Source organism: Bos indicus, chromosome 7, assembly GCF_029378745.1.
Source record: "Bos indicus isolate NIAB-ARS_2022 breed Sahiwal x Tharparkar chromosome 7, NIAB-ARS_B.indTharparkar_mat_pri_1.0, whole genome shotgun sequence".
NCBI classification, from domain to species: Eukaryota; Metazoa; Chordata; class Mammalia; order Artiodactyla; family Bovidae; genus Bos; species Bos indicus.
This window is the reverse complement of record NC_091766.1, coordinates 19,303,917-19,316,631: the sequence shown is the minus strand read 5'-3', so window position 1 is coordinate 19,316,631 and position 12,715 is coordinate 19,303,917. Positions and strand designations below refer to the sequence as shown.

Here is a 12,715-nt window from a genome sequence, read left to right as displayed (position 1 = left end):
CACCAATGGGCTGCCAGGGAAGTCTCTTAAAGTAAGATTTGATGAAGCCCCTACTGTGTGCCAGCTGCTGGGCCAGGCTCTTTGAAGGTCTGAACACAATTCCTACCCAAGCCAACTCTATGAAGCAGCATCATTATACCATTTTACAGGGGAAAAAAACAAAGCTCAGAGAGGTTAAGACACTTGGCCAAGGTCACACAGCACAGAAGGATAGAGTTGGGATTTGAACCCAGGCCACGCGGCTCTACCGCCTCTTACTGACATTTCCTGAGCGCCCACAATGTACCATCTGTCAACAAGGCTGCACAGTCTAACTGCACATTTTGCAGATAAGTGAGCAGAGACCCAGAGAGAGGCTGCCCTTGTCCCAGGCCACTCAGGGAGCCGGGGGCAGGGGAGACCGGGTGGCAGAGGCAGGACCTCACGAGGGGGACACAGATAGGTCCTCAGGGCTCCAGGCCCAGACAGAGAAGGGGGGACTCCTGGGTAATTAATTTTAATCACTGTTTGGAAATTGGGCCGCCAGGAGGCAAATCGGAAGCAGCAACTTGTAATTAGGAATGGGGAAGGGGAGGGCTGCTTTCTCGGGGAGGTGGCGACCATTCTGAGGAGATTAAAATGTCATTTATACCCAGCGGGTAATTAGGGGGCCTGGGAGGGGGCCACTCGAGGAGGCGGGAGTTCCTAGGGAATTCAAGATGGGCTGTGGATTTGGGATCAGGAACCCACAGATGCAGGCTCAGAGCCAGCCTGGGGGCAAACAGACCCTGGTGTCAATCCCAGTTCGGATGAAACAGAAAAGTCAGGTCCTGCTCTTGGGGTCCAATTTTAGGGGAGAGAGGGGAGTAAGAGTCGCTCTAAGGGGCTCCACTGTAGGGAGAACAGATCTGGTCACTGCCCTTGAGGCCCTCAATCTGGAAGAGAAGATAGTGAGCCTGGCCCCCCTCACTTGGGGTTCTGGGAGCCCTCTTCTCCCCCAGGCTGATCCTCCCTACCCCGAAGTCCTCCAGTCACTGCCCTTCCCTAGAGGCCCTGTCTGGGAGGCCCTAGGGATCCCCTATTGAGATGGGACAGGAAGGGCAGGTCTGGAGTGGGGACACTGCTGAGTGATGGTGGGCAAGAGACAGGTGGGACCGTGCCAAGTGCTGCTGGGAATGGAAGACCTGGCGAATGAACCTGAAGAAGACAAAGGCGGGAAACAGGTCCTGGGGGGAAGACCTGGGGGTCACAGTGGACCACAAGTCCTGGTGAGTCAGGGCTCAGGAATGGTGGAGATGCTGGCAGAGTGACGTGGGTTCTGGGGAGGTGGGGTTTGAGAACTGTGCATCAATAGAGCAAGACAGCAAGGGGCAGGGGCCCCCGTTTTGCTAGGTGGCCTCAGGGAATTTGCCAGCCTAATCTGAGCCTCATTTCTTCCACACCCTGGGGCTTAGACATTCGAAGGGGAGCAATAGCAAACATTTTTGGAGCACCTATTGTGTCCCAAGCTCTGTGCAACGGGCTTTGCAGAAAGTACTGATGGGGTAGGTAGGAGGGGTTTCCTCACCATTTTATAGGTGAGGACATTTAGGTGGCCCAGAGCAGGCAGGTAATATGCCCAAGGTTGCACAGCTACGAAATGGCCAGAGTGGGTTTTGAACCTAGCCCATATGGTCCCAATATCACACTCTTAACCACAGCACTACGTGCTGTGCTGAATTTAAGCTCAGTCGTGTCCAACTTGTTGCGACCCCATGGACTGCAGTCCTCCAGGATCCTTTGTCCATGGGGATTCTCCAGGCAAAAATACTGGAGTGGGTTGCCATGCCCTCCTCCAAGGGATCTTCCCAATCCAGGGATCGAACTCAGGTCTCCCGTATTGCAGGCAGATTCTTTACCACAGGAGCTACCAGGGAAGCCCACAGTGCTACATGCCCCTAGAGAAAGAGGCTCTCAGCCCCTCTGCACATCTAGAAAGTCCACCATCTACTCTGACCCACCTACTTTTCCTCTCTACTGCCTCACCCTGGCTGTTCCCCATCCTTGCTCCCCTGGACCAGCGGAGTCCCTTTCACCTGGTCCCCCAGCTTTGGCTGCCCACAGTCTGCACTCTCTGCAGTGACCAAACAGCATCCGTGAGCACCGAGGCAGGTCCTGCCCCCTCCTCTGCCCACAGCCCTTGGGGCGCACACCTCCAAAAGTTGAAGTACTCCCTACAGCCCACGAGGCCCTGCACAATGTGCAGGGGGATCTTGTCCCCTCCCTGCCCTTCCCTCCTCCCTCTCTCCCCCTTGCTCACTCTGCTCCAGCCGCACAGGCCTTCTTGCTGTTCCTCCAACAAGACCAGGCACAGTCCTGCCCCAGGGCCTTTGCACGGGGTGTGCCCTCTTCCTGGAATACTCTTCCTCCAGTTCTCTGCAGACTGGCTCCTTTTCATTTTCCAGGTCTCAGCTCAAACGTCACCTCCTCAGAGACACTCTCCCTGACACCATCAGCTGAAACAGCCCCTCCCCTCTCAGCGACACCATCCAGTGTCACTGTCCCCAGGGCACTTGTTATATTTGATTTACTTTCTTTCCCAAGGTAGTAGCCATGTTCCCACTGGGTATGAGCTCAGCAGGGCAGGGCCTGCTTGGCCTTGCTCATTGCTGGGTACCCAGCACCTGGCACATAGTAGGCACACATAGTAGGAGCTCATCTGTCAGCTCGTGGAATGAAAGCCAAGACCCCACACCTCCAATGAGATCAGGACCAGAGGCCACAAGTTCCTGCTTTTCAAAGTAATTTCTTTTTCTAGAGTAAGAAAAGAACAGGACCAGGCCTGGCATTGTCTGCATCCTCTTGTTTAAATGCTCAACCTTCAGGGAGAGAGAATAGCATCTGTGTCTCACAGATGGGGAAACCGAGGCTCTGAGAAGGGGCATGAGTGAGTGAGTGAAGAGATGGATATTGTGGCAATCTTCAAGGGCAAAAACTCAGACAGGCTATCTCAGCTGCCCCAGGGGACACTGACTCGGCCTTCAGGAAAGGGAGAAGGTTCTGAAACTATCAGAAGACATGTGGCCTGGTGAACTCCTACATATCCATCATAGTCCTAGCTGCAATGTCCCTCCTCAGTACATCTTCTCTGACCCCCACTAGGCAGAGACAATTTTCCCTAGCCCCATTTTGCCCCAACTCTGATCCCACGTAGCAAAGAGGGCCAGTGTCTGCCTATTTCCCCTCCTTGAGCCTGGACGACCCTTGAGGGCCAATCAGACACTAGAGTTAAACTTTTTCCTCTGAGATCTCAGCATCACCTGCCCAGGGCATGGCACAAGGAGCCTCTGGGAGCATCTGTTTAGTCACTTGTCTCCCCAACTGCTTTAGACCAGGTCTCTCCCAGGGCCCTCCTGAGAACCCACGAACCCACAATCCCCCCTGGGATCCTGCAGTTGGGAAGTTCTCTCCTAGGTCTGCCCTTGGAAGGCAGGCTCAGCCTGGGACAGGATGCATCCTGGGAAATGTAGTCCTCACTAGACTGGGCTTCCCTCCCAGCAGGCCCTGGGGCTACCACCTTTGGACCCTGGGGCCAGTGAAGGAGCTTCAAGGGTGGCTGAGTGGGGGCGGGTGCCCTGTATCACTGCCTAAAGAGATGGAAGAGGCGTCTTCAGCCTCCCAAGTCACCTCCTCAGCACATTCTAATGACTGCCACTTCGTTTGGACATCCCTCAAGGGCAGGTGATGAATGACTGTGATAATAAGAGAGAATTATGTGGCTCAGGCCCAGACCTCTCAGGCCACACGTCAAACCCTGGCTGTGGAAGCCAAACCTACACCGATCACAATGGCGGGGGTGTCTAGCGCGGGGATCTGAAGCTGACACCTAGATATTAATAATTTGACCACAGGATGTGGGGCAGGTGGCAAGGCTGTCTTGAGCCTCAATGTCCCTGCTTCTGCTAAATGAGGTCCCACCCACAGTCAATCCCAATCACCACTGGGTCTTGGATGAATCAGTCTGAGAATCTGCAGTCCCTGAAATGGCTTAGAATTTTGGAATCACTATATCCTAAACATTTCCCCAGCATTCTGGAAAAATGGCTGCCTAACCCTACTTGCTTGCCTCCCTGGACGGGTGACTCTGCACCCCTCTGAGAAGCCCACTGGGTTTGCAGGAAACTGTCTCCTGGTAGCTACCCTTCCTCATATCTGCTCAGGGTCTGAAACTCTGCCCATTCCTCCCTCTGCTCTACAACCTTCCATGGCTCCCTACTGCCCTTAGGATAAAGCCTGCTCCTCGACTTGGCATCCACGGCCCTGCCACCTCTCAGGACTCATTGCTCATTGTAGCCCACCCTTTAAATAGTGCAGCCATTCAAGGGTCCCCCAACACATCCCTCTGTGACTTTCCCTGCCGCTCTCTCCACCTGGAATCAGTGTCCCCCTCTCCTTCTGGCAACATCATTCAAGCCCAGTGCCAGTATCCCCTCCTCCAGGCAGCCTCCCCTGCTTCCACCTGTCCTGATCCTGGCTGAGTCCTCTCTGGGTCCCCATCATCACCTGGCAAAGGGCCAGGCACACAGGACAGGGCCAGCCACACCCCGGGGTCAGCTAGGGACACTCTCCTTCCCAGGAGATGGGCAGCGACCGGCACGTCCTTCAGCCCCCGGGGACCCAGCTTACCTGTCCTGCCAGCTGACGTCAGGGTCACCTTTGCAAGGACAGTTTGATTTCTATCTTCTTGGTCCAGCCCCAGCTCACCCCAGCAACTCCCCGCTCAAGCCCTGGGCAGCCAGTGCAGATGCCAAAGCCTCCTACAGCCCAAGTATCCAGCACCTTCTTTCCCCAATGGACAGAGGTGAATAGTCCCTCCCTGGTGACTCAATACCTCCGCTGGGAAACACCTTCTCACCTCCAAGTAGAGAAGGTGATAGGAACATGAGGCCCGTGGGTACTTAGCCCTCGCAGAAGGCAGGTGGGGACCAGAGGGAGAGGTTACATACCCAGGGTATTCCGTGGTACATCTCTCTGCCTCATCTCCTTCCACTCAGGTCCTAGAACCAAGAGGACTTTCTGGGGCGACTGCAGCCCAGAGAGGGCTAGTGACCTGTCTGAGGCCACACAGCAGTACCCCTCTTCTCACGCCCTGGTCTTCTCTATGATGCCTTTTTTTTTTTTTTTTGAGAGGGGTGGGGCGTTGGATCCTCCAGGTCTAACGTCTGCCCTGCACAGGTCAGTGGGGTGGGGGTGGGGGAGGGGTTTCCAAGGAAACCTTTGGGCTGGTATTTTGGGCTTCAGCTGATATGGGGGTTCCTCTCCCCCTTGACCCCACCTAGCAGCCCCAGCAGCGGAGGGGACTGGCTTCCGTCTTCACCCATCCTGCCACCTCCCTGGGCCTCAGTTTCCCTGTCTGTTCGGGGAAACAGGTCAGCTCAGCAAGTACGTGCTACAGATTAATGAGCCTCCTGCCAGGCTGCCACCTGTGGGATATCCAAGGGGGTCTCCTCTGAGCCACAGGAATCCACAGTTACCTTCCCAAAGAGCTCAGGACCTCCTCCCAGGAGAATCCTGACCCCACCCAAGGCCCCCAGCTGCTTTCCCATACCCCATACTCTGTCTATACAGAGTTTCAGCCACCCCTCAATTACATCCCAAAATTTCATCCTGAAAGACACCATATCTACAGGGATGTGGAAAAGGGGCTAGCCAGCGTCTGTAGGGAAGGGGACGCTGCAGGGGTACTGAACTTTGACTTTGAAGAGAACACTGTACCCCTTGAGAAACTGAATGAGCCCAGAAACATATAAAGCATTGCAATTTTGCAAACTGGGGGCCCTTCTGAAACCCCAGCCATTAGTCCCCTCTTCCTCCTTAAATCCCAAAAGAGACCCCCAAAACTTGAGGGCCCAATCCCCTAACCTCCAGCCCCAGTTCCCCTCCAGTCCCAGAGTCAAAGATAACAGCCTCAGGGGGAGGATGTCAAAGACCTCAGCCAGGGGCTGAGGGTCTGGGAGTCACCCCCAACCCCAGGACTCTTGCAAATACTCCTAGCTTCAGCGTCTACACGACAGGGCAGGGGCAGAGCACCGGGGGTGCCTATGGCAGCGCCCCACCTAGGAGGTGCCCCAAACCCAGAGGGCAACCTGAGGCGGGACAGGGGTTGCGAGACCTCCCTGGAGCCCAATCAGCGCCCACAGGAGGGGGCCACATTCGGCGCCCCCACCCCTCCCAGCGCACTGCGAGAGAAAGACGCTTTCTTTGTCCCTTTGTCAGCTCTTGGGGGGGCCCCGAAACATGGGCCCCCACTGCAGCGGCGGGGTGGGGATGATCGGACCCGTTTACTCTCTCCCCCCCTCACCACGGCCCCTCCCCCGCGGCCCCAGCCCTGGGCTGCTTCTGGGCCGGGCGTGAGGCTGGAGAGGGCTCAGGGGCGCCCAAGGTGCCACGGATGGACCGTGGAGTGGGGCGGAGGGGCCTCGCTTCGCCAGGACCACCGCACCGGCCCCTCGACTTAACGCTCAGGGCTCCGCCCCCCAACGCATCCCCCATCCCCGGCCAGCAGGCCCCCTGCCTGCCCTGAACACCCCCACCTGGGCCCCAATCCAGCTCTCCAGCGGCGCAGCCGCGAGCCCCCGTTATTGTGCTTTCTACGGCGCCCCCCATGGACAAAACCTCCACCCTCTGTGGTACCGACAGAACCCCCATTATAGCTCCACATACAGGCCCCCCGTCAACAATCCAGCCCCCCCCCAGCTGCGGTGCAATTAGACACCCCCATTACGGAGTCTCATTCAGAGACCCAGGCCCAAATCCAGACCCTTCAAAGCGTTCAGACTGGTCCCCCATTCTATTGCTCCATACTGCGACCCCCCGAAAATCCAGCCCCCTCCCCAGTTGCGTTGCCGACAGAACCTCCCGTTATAGCGCTCCACAGACCCCCCCTCCCCGGCCCAATCCATCCCCCTCCCAGTGGCCGGGTCCTCAGGCCCCCCCATCATAACGCCTGACCCGGCCACCTCAGCCAACAATTAAGGCCCCCAGCTGCGTGCCGACAGACACCCCCAGGATAGCGCCTCCCCAGCCCCCCTTCTTGCAGACGCCCCGGGGCGCTTACCTCGGAGCCGCGGCCGCCGCGAGTGCGCGGGAGGGAGCGCGAGGGCGGGAGGGCGCGGGTGGTGGGGGGGTCGGTGCGCGCACCTGTCCCGGCCCGGCCGGCTCAGCCAGGCATCCCGGGGTGGGGAGGGGGGCTGGGGGCGCGCGCTCTCCCCGCCCCCGGGCCCGCTGCGCTGCGCTGGGGGAGGGGGCTCAGCCCCGGCCCCCGGCGCGCTGGCGTCGGCTCCGGGGGGGGCGCTGCGCGGCGGCCGGACCGGGGGCGCGCCGCGGCCGCATCTCCTCTGCCCGCCGCGGCCGCCGCTGCGACTCGCGACTCGGCCACCTCCGCCCCCCCCTCGGCAACCCCCCCTTACCGAGCCGGGCCGGAGCCGCGCAAAACCTGGCCAGGAGCTTGCGCGGCGCGGAACGGAGGGCGGAGCCGGGTGGGCGGCCGAAGGCGCTGGGGGCAGGGCCGGGGGTGCGGGTGGAGGAGCGACCCAACAGAAATCACTCTGCTTTGGTCCCGGTGGAAGGTCTAATTGCCGGTCCCCTCCCCAATTTACTGCCCGGGTCCACTCTGGCCGACCTGCATCCTCAGGATCCACCCTCTGTGAGATGCCGGAGATGACCGGGAGACTGCGGTGTCGGGAACCCAGAGGGGCTACGTGGCCCTCTTCATTTATGAGGTCATTTATTCAGTCCACAAATTATATTTAACAACCCTCAATAGGCACGTAAGGAAACTGAGGCATGGGAGGCGTCTTGTCCAAGGTCATCCAGTTAGAAAGTGGCTGAACTGGGGTTGAACAGAGCAAGCTGGCTGCAGAGACCATGGTACACAGCCCTGGAGGCTGTCTTCCATCCCAGCGCCCAAAGAAACCTGACCAAGAAAGAGATTGGGGGTGGGGGGGGGCTGCAGCGTCCCCATAGCGGGTGGAGAGCACTCCTGTTCCCTGCCTTTGGGACTCCAAGACAAACTGGTCTTTCTGTTTCAGAGACTGCCCGGGGACCTCTGTGCCTCCCTGTGACCTCAGAACAGCAGGAGCCTTTGAGCACCTCAGTGTCCCTCTCTGTCCAAGAGGTGCTCAATGAAAGTTTGACCACTCTGCGTGGTTCAGATGGTAAAGAATTCACTTGCAATGAAGGAGACCAGGGTTCAATCCTTGGGATGGGAAGATCCCCTGGAGAAAGGAATCGCTACCCACTCCAGTATTCTTGCCTGGAGAATCCCATGGACAGAGGAGCTTGGCGGGCTACACAGTCTGTTGTGTATTTATCTAGTGACATCTCTTGCACACCTGCTGAGTGCTTATGGTAGATGCATAAATGGCATTGTTCAGTCTTCAAGGCAATCACACGAGGCTCCCATAGACTGGGCACAGAGAGATCCACCAGCTGGCACAGGTCTGCTTGCCTCTGGTTCAGACACCTTCGGTATGTGTGTCTTACCCAGGGCATCCAGAAGTCCGGGGGCTCAGGCAAGCTGTGTGGCTTCCAAGTGGTGCACACACTGGGACACTAGATCCTGGGCCATCTGCAGCCTCCCTGACATCCATGGAGACAACCCCATCCTTCCAGGCCCCAGGCATCTGCCCAGGGGCCGTCCTGGCGACCACAAACCTCCGCCAGCAGCCAGGCCTTCCTGCCAGTGGTTTTACTCTGACCAGCTTTCCGGCTGAGCCAGAGTCCCAGGCAAATCAGCCTGCACCTGCAGCCATTCAGACTTGATCCCCTTGCATGCTGGGGATACTGAGGCCTGCCTTGCAAAGGGGATGGGGGACAGGCACCCCAGCTTGGCTTCCAGGCTCTGCATTTTCCTCCCACCTCTGAACCATTCTTGGCCCAACTGGGATCCTCTACAAAACCGTTCCTTCAACGAACATTTATTATCTACTGTGTGCCAAGAGGAAAAGGGGATACAGAGGATGAGATGGCTGTATGGCATCACCCACTCGATGGACATGAGTTTGAGCAAGCTCTGGGAGTTGGTGAAGGACAGGGAAGCCTGGTGTGCTGCATTCCATGGAGCCGCAAACAGTCAAGTACAACTGAGTGACTGAACAACAATTTTGTGCCAAGTACTGAGCTGAGCAGTCAGCAAGGCAAACTGGCTCATGCCTACTGTCTAGGAGGGGAGACAAAAGAATCTGCTGGAGAGTTCAAGGTATAGATAGATGAGGGCGTTGAGCGGCCCAGGAGGACTAGGAGGTGACCTAGGGGCCATAGAAGGACCCTGGACAGATTTGACAGAGCACACGAGGTGCAGGGGGTGGTGGGAAGTCAGCGCGTACTACGCAGAGGGACCAGCCAGGACAAAAGGCCCTGAGGGAGGCCCCACCCCCGCGGCCCGGCTCAGCTGCCACCCAGGCTTCAGCACTCATGAATGAGTCTTTCATGCCCTGGACGGGGGCAAGGTCAGACTTGGCTGCTCCCTCCCCCGCCCTGGGCTCCTGACTGTCTGAGCCTTGACCTGGAAGAGGGTGGCAGGAAGTTCACAGCTTGCCCTCCGGGTGAGCCAAGGAGGCCCAGGGAGGGGGCAGAACCAGCAGCGTCCTCACAATTGTGTGACACTGAGCAAAGCCCCGCCCCTCCGGGCCTCAGTTTCTCAGGCCAGGTGGGTCAGCGCGGCGCTCCAGTCCAGCTCCGACCCAGGAGAAATCCAGCGCGGGTTTTGCGGGTGCCCGGCGGCCACCAACACCTTCCTCCCTGGGCGTCCCGGCCGCGGCCCCGGGTCCGAGGGGTCCCGGGGAGACCTGTAGTGGGTCAAGCGGCCTTTGGGTTCCCCGGGATGGGCTGAGGCTTATCCCGGCCTTAGTGCCTAGCGCCTGGGGGTGCTGGGAAACCCCGCCCTGCTGCGTGCGCACCCCCAATCAGCGCTCCCCATCTAGCCGCCCAGCTGTGTGACTCCGGCTGTCCCTGCCCCTCTCTGGGCCTCGCTGGAGCCTAGCGGCTGGACTGAGGCTCTCAGGGGGGTCAACTGGGTCCAGCCCCCTTCCTGGAGCGTCCCAGCCTTGGTTTCCCCTACTCAGGTCTGGACCCTCTTTTAAGCCCAGGTTGGGGGTCGTAGGTGCTGGGTCGCGGCCCCAGCCCCGGCTAGGGCCTGGGAATCCCCCGGGGGCTCGGAAAGGGCAGCTCCGATTGGCTGAGGCTGCCTGTGACGTCAGGGCCTCCTCGACGCCCCCTCCCCTCAAGGCACGTGGGGGTGGCCGCCGCAGGGGAGGGGCTCGGGGTCCGGGCGGATTCGGGGTGTCCCCCTAGTCTGAGCCGGCAGCTGGGCAGCGCAGACGCGATTCTCCTCGGACAGATTTTTCACTCGTCCCAAATCCCCCTCCAGCCCCCCCCAGAACGGCAGCTGTTCCGGCGGCAGATGCGCTGGCTAAATCCGCCCAGCTGGTCCTTCCGCAGACCTAACCAACCTAGAGCCCGTGAGGGGGTAGGGGTGTGCGTGTGCGTGTGCGTGTGCGTGTGTGTGTGTGTGTGTGTGGCATGGCCTTGACCTATCCCTGCCCCTTGCCCTTTGACCCCTGCCCGCTGCAGGCATTTTGGGGGACTCCTGTCCTCAGATTCAAAAGCACTCCTGGGGCCCTGGGGCACCTGGTGCCCAGAGTGTGGCTCTTTCCCGAAATGACATAGCCACCCCTAGGCCTGCTGCCTGAAAATGACCCATATGATGCATATAGTAATTATTATAATGAAGAGTTAAGTGCTTACTGAGCACTTACTATAAGTAGCCCCCTGATTCTAGAGCCTGACTACGTTTTTTTATCCCATTTTCAGGTGTGGAAACTGAGACCCAGAGAGAAACGACTTGGCCACTCACATAGCCGGGAAATAAAGCTGGAATTTGAACCCCAAGCTTTAAAAATTTTTTTAATTAAATTAATTTCTTTCTTTATGGCCATGCTGGGTTTTTCTTAGAGCACAGGAGCTTTTCTCTAGTTGCCGCCAGTGGGGGCTACTCTCTCATTGAGGTGCTCATGCTTCCCATTGCCTTGGCTTCTCTTGTGGAGCACAGGCTCTAGGGCACGTGGGCTTCAGTAGTTATGGCTCACAGGCTTAGCTGCCCTGTGGCATGTGGAATCTTTGTTCTGGATCAGGGATCGAACCCGTGTCCCCTGCATTGGCAGGCGGATTCTTAACCACTGGGCCACCAGGAAGGTCCTGAACCTCATGCTTTTAATCATTTACAAGGACTCAGGGACCTCCTAGCTTGGAAGTTTCTTAAGGCAAGTGACTTAGGGTCCCTCATTTGAGGTGATCCCAAAGAGGGTCTTGATGACTTCCTCCTCACCCTCTGCCTGCGCACTGCTGAGCCTGACTTTGTTGCACCATGCAGCATGTGGGATCTTAGTTCCCCAACCAGGGATTGAACCAGTGCCTCCTGCACTGGGAGCATTGGGAACATGAAGTTCTAACCACTGGACTGCCCAGGAACTCCCATGGGTGCCTCCGTCATCTGGAAACACTGAGGATCCTGAGGGGCCACCTGGAAGAGGAAACTCCACTCTGAAATGCTGGGGCATAACTGTTAAGGGCTTGATGGTGTCTCTGAATGGGTTTCCCTGGTGGCTCAGGTGGTAAAGAATCTGCCTGCAATGCGGGAGACGTCGGTTTGATCCCTGGGTTGGGAAGATCCCCTGGAGAAGAGAATAGAAATGCACTCCAGTGTCCTTGCTGGGAAATCCCACAGACAGAGGAGCTGAGTCGGGCACGACTGAGGGACTAACACTTTGACTGAAAGTAGTTTTTGTTCTGAGCTTGACCTGCCCCAGGGCCTTTGCACTTTCTCTTCTTCACCTGGAGTGGTTTCCCCTCTCCCACAGATATCCATGTGGCCTCTCTGCTCTCCCAAGTCTCAGATCTCAAATGTTACCTCCAAAGCAAGGCCACCCTGACCTTGCACCTCCTGCAACACATTGTCCCTTTCTATCTTCTTACCCTGCTCTGGTTTTCTTCATCCTATTTTTCACAACCAAACATTGTTTATCATCTCCCCCACAGCATTGTTTTATGCCCCGATGAATCCCCATTGACTAGAACAACACCTAGCACTCAGTTGTTGTTCGGCCCCTAAGTGGTGTCCCAACTCTTTGCGACCCCACAGACTGCAGCACGCCAGGCTTCCCCATCCTTCACTATCTCCCAGAGTTTGCTCAAACCCATGTCCATTGAGCCGATGATGCCATCCAACCATCTCAGCCTCTGTTGTCGCCTTCTGCTCCTGCCTTCAATCTTTCCCAGCATCAGGTTCTTTTCCACTGAGTTGGCTCTTCACATCAGGCGGCCAAAGTATTGGAGCTTCAGCTTCAGCATCAGTCCTTCCAATGAATATTCAGGGTTGATTTCCTTTAGGATTGACTAGTTTGATCTCCCCGCAGTCCAAGGGACTCTCAAGAGTCTTCTCCAGCACCAGAGTTCAAAGGCATCAATTATTCAGTGCTTAGCCTTCTTTATGGTCCCACTCTCAGGGTACTTAACAATTGCTTGTTATACAGAAATCTTAGGGATGTAGATGTGAATGGGGGCTGGAGGGCAGAAGGCAGCCCTCAGGAAGGCCCATACAGTAGTTCTTTCTTTTTTTCTTTTTTAGTATTTATTTATTTATTTGTGGCACACAGGATCTTTTAGTTGTGGTGTGTGAACTCTTAGTCGTGGCCTGTGG

General features: G+C 57.3%; 1 protein-coding gene and 1 long non-coding RNA gene across 2 annotated transcripts in view; one reads left to right on the top strand and one right to left on the bottom strand.

The window, feature by feature from the left end:
• The window catches only part of SEMA6B (semaphorin 6B), a 30,408-nt gene extending 23,143 nt beyond the window's left edge, over positions 1 to 7,265 (bottom strand). The window contains exon 1 of the mRNA XM_070793073.1: positions 7,076 to 7,265. The gene's annotated coding sequence lies outside the window, so the exon portion shown is untranslated. The remainder of the gene's footprint in view (positions 1 to 7,075) is intronic.
• A 2,476-nt stretch (positions 7,266 to 9,741) lies between these two features.
• LOC139183899 (uncharacterized) lies at positions 9,742 to 10,952 on the top strand. Its single transcript, XR_011567406.1, has 2 exons — positions 9,742 to 10,082; positions 10,831 to 10,952. It is a non-coding gene; the product is annotated as an uncharacterized lncRNA (long non-coding RNA).
• The last annotated feature ends 1,763 nt before the right edge of the window (positions 10,953 to 12,715 follow it).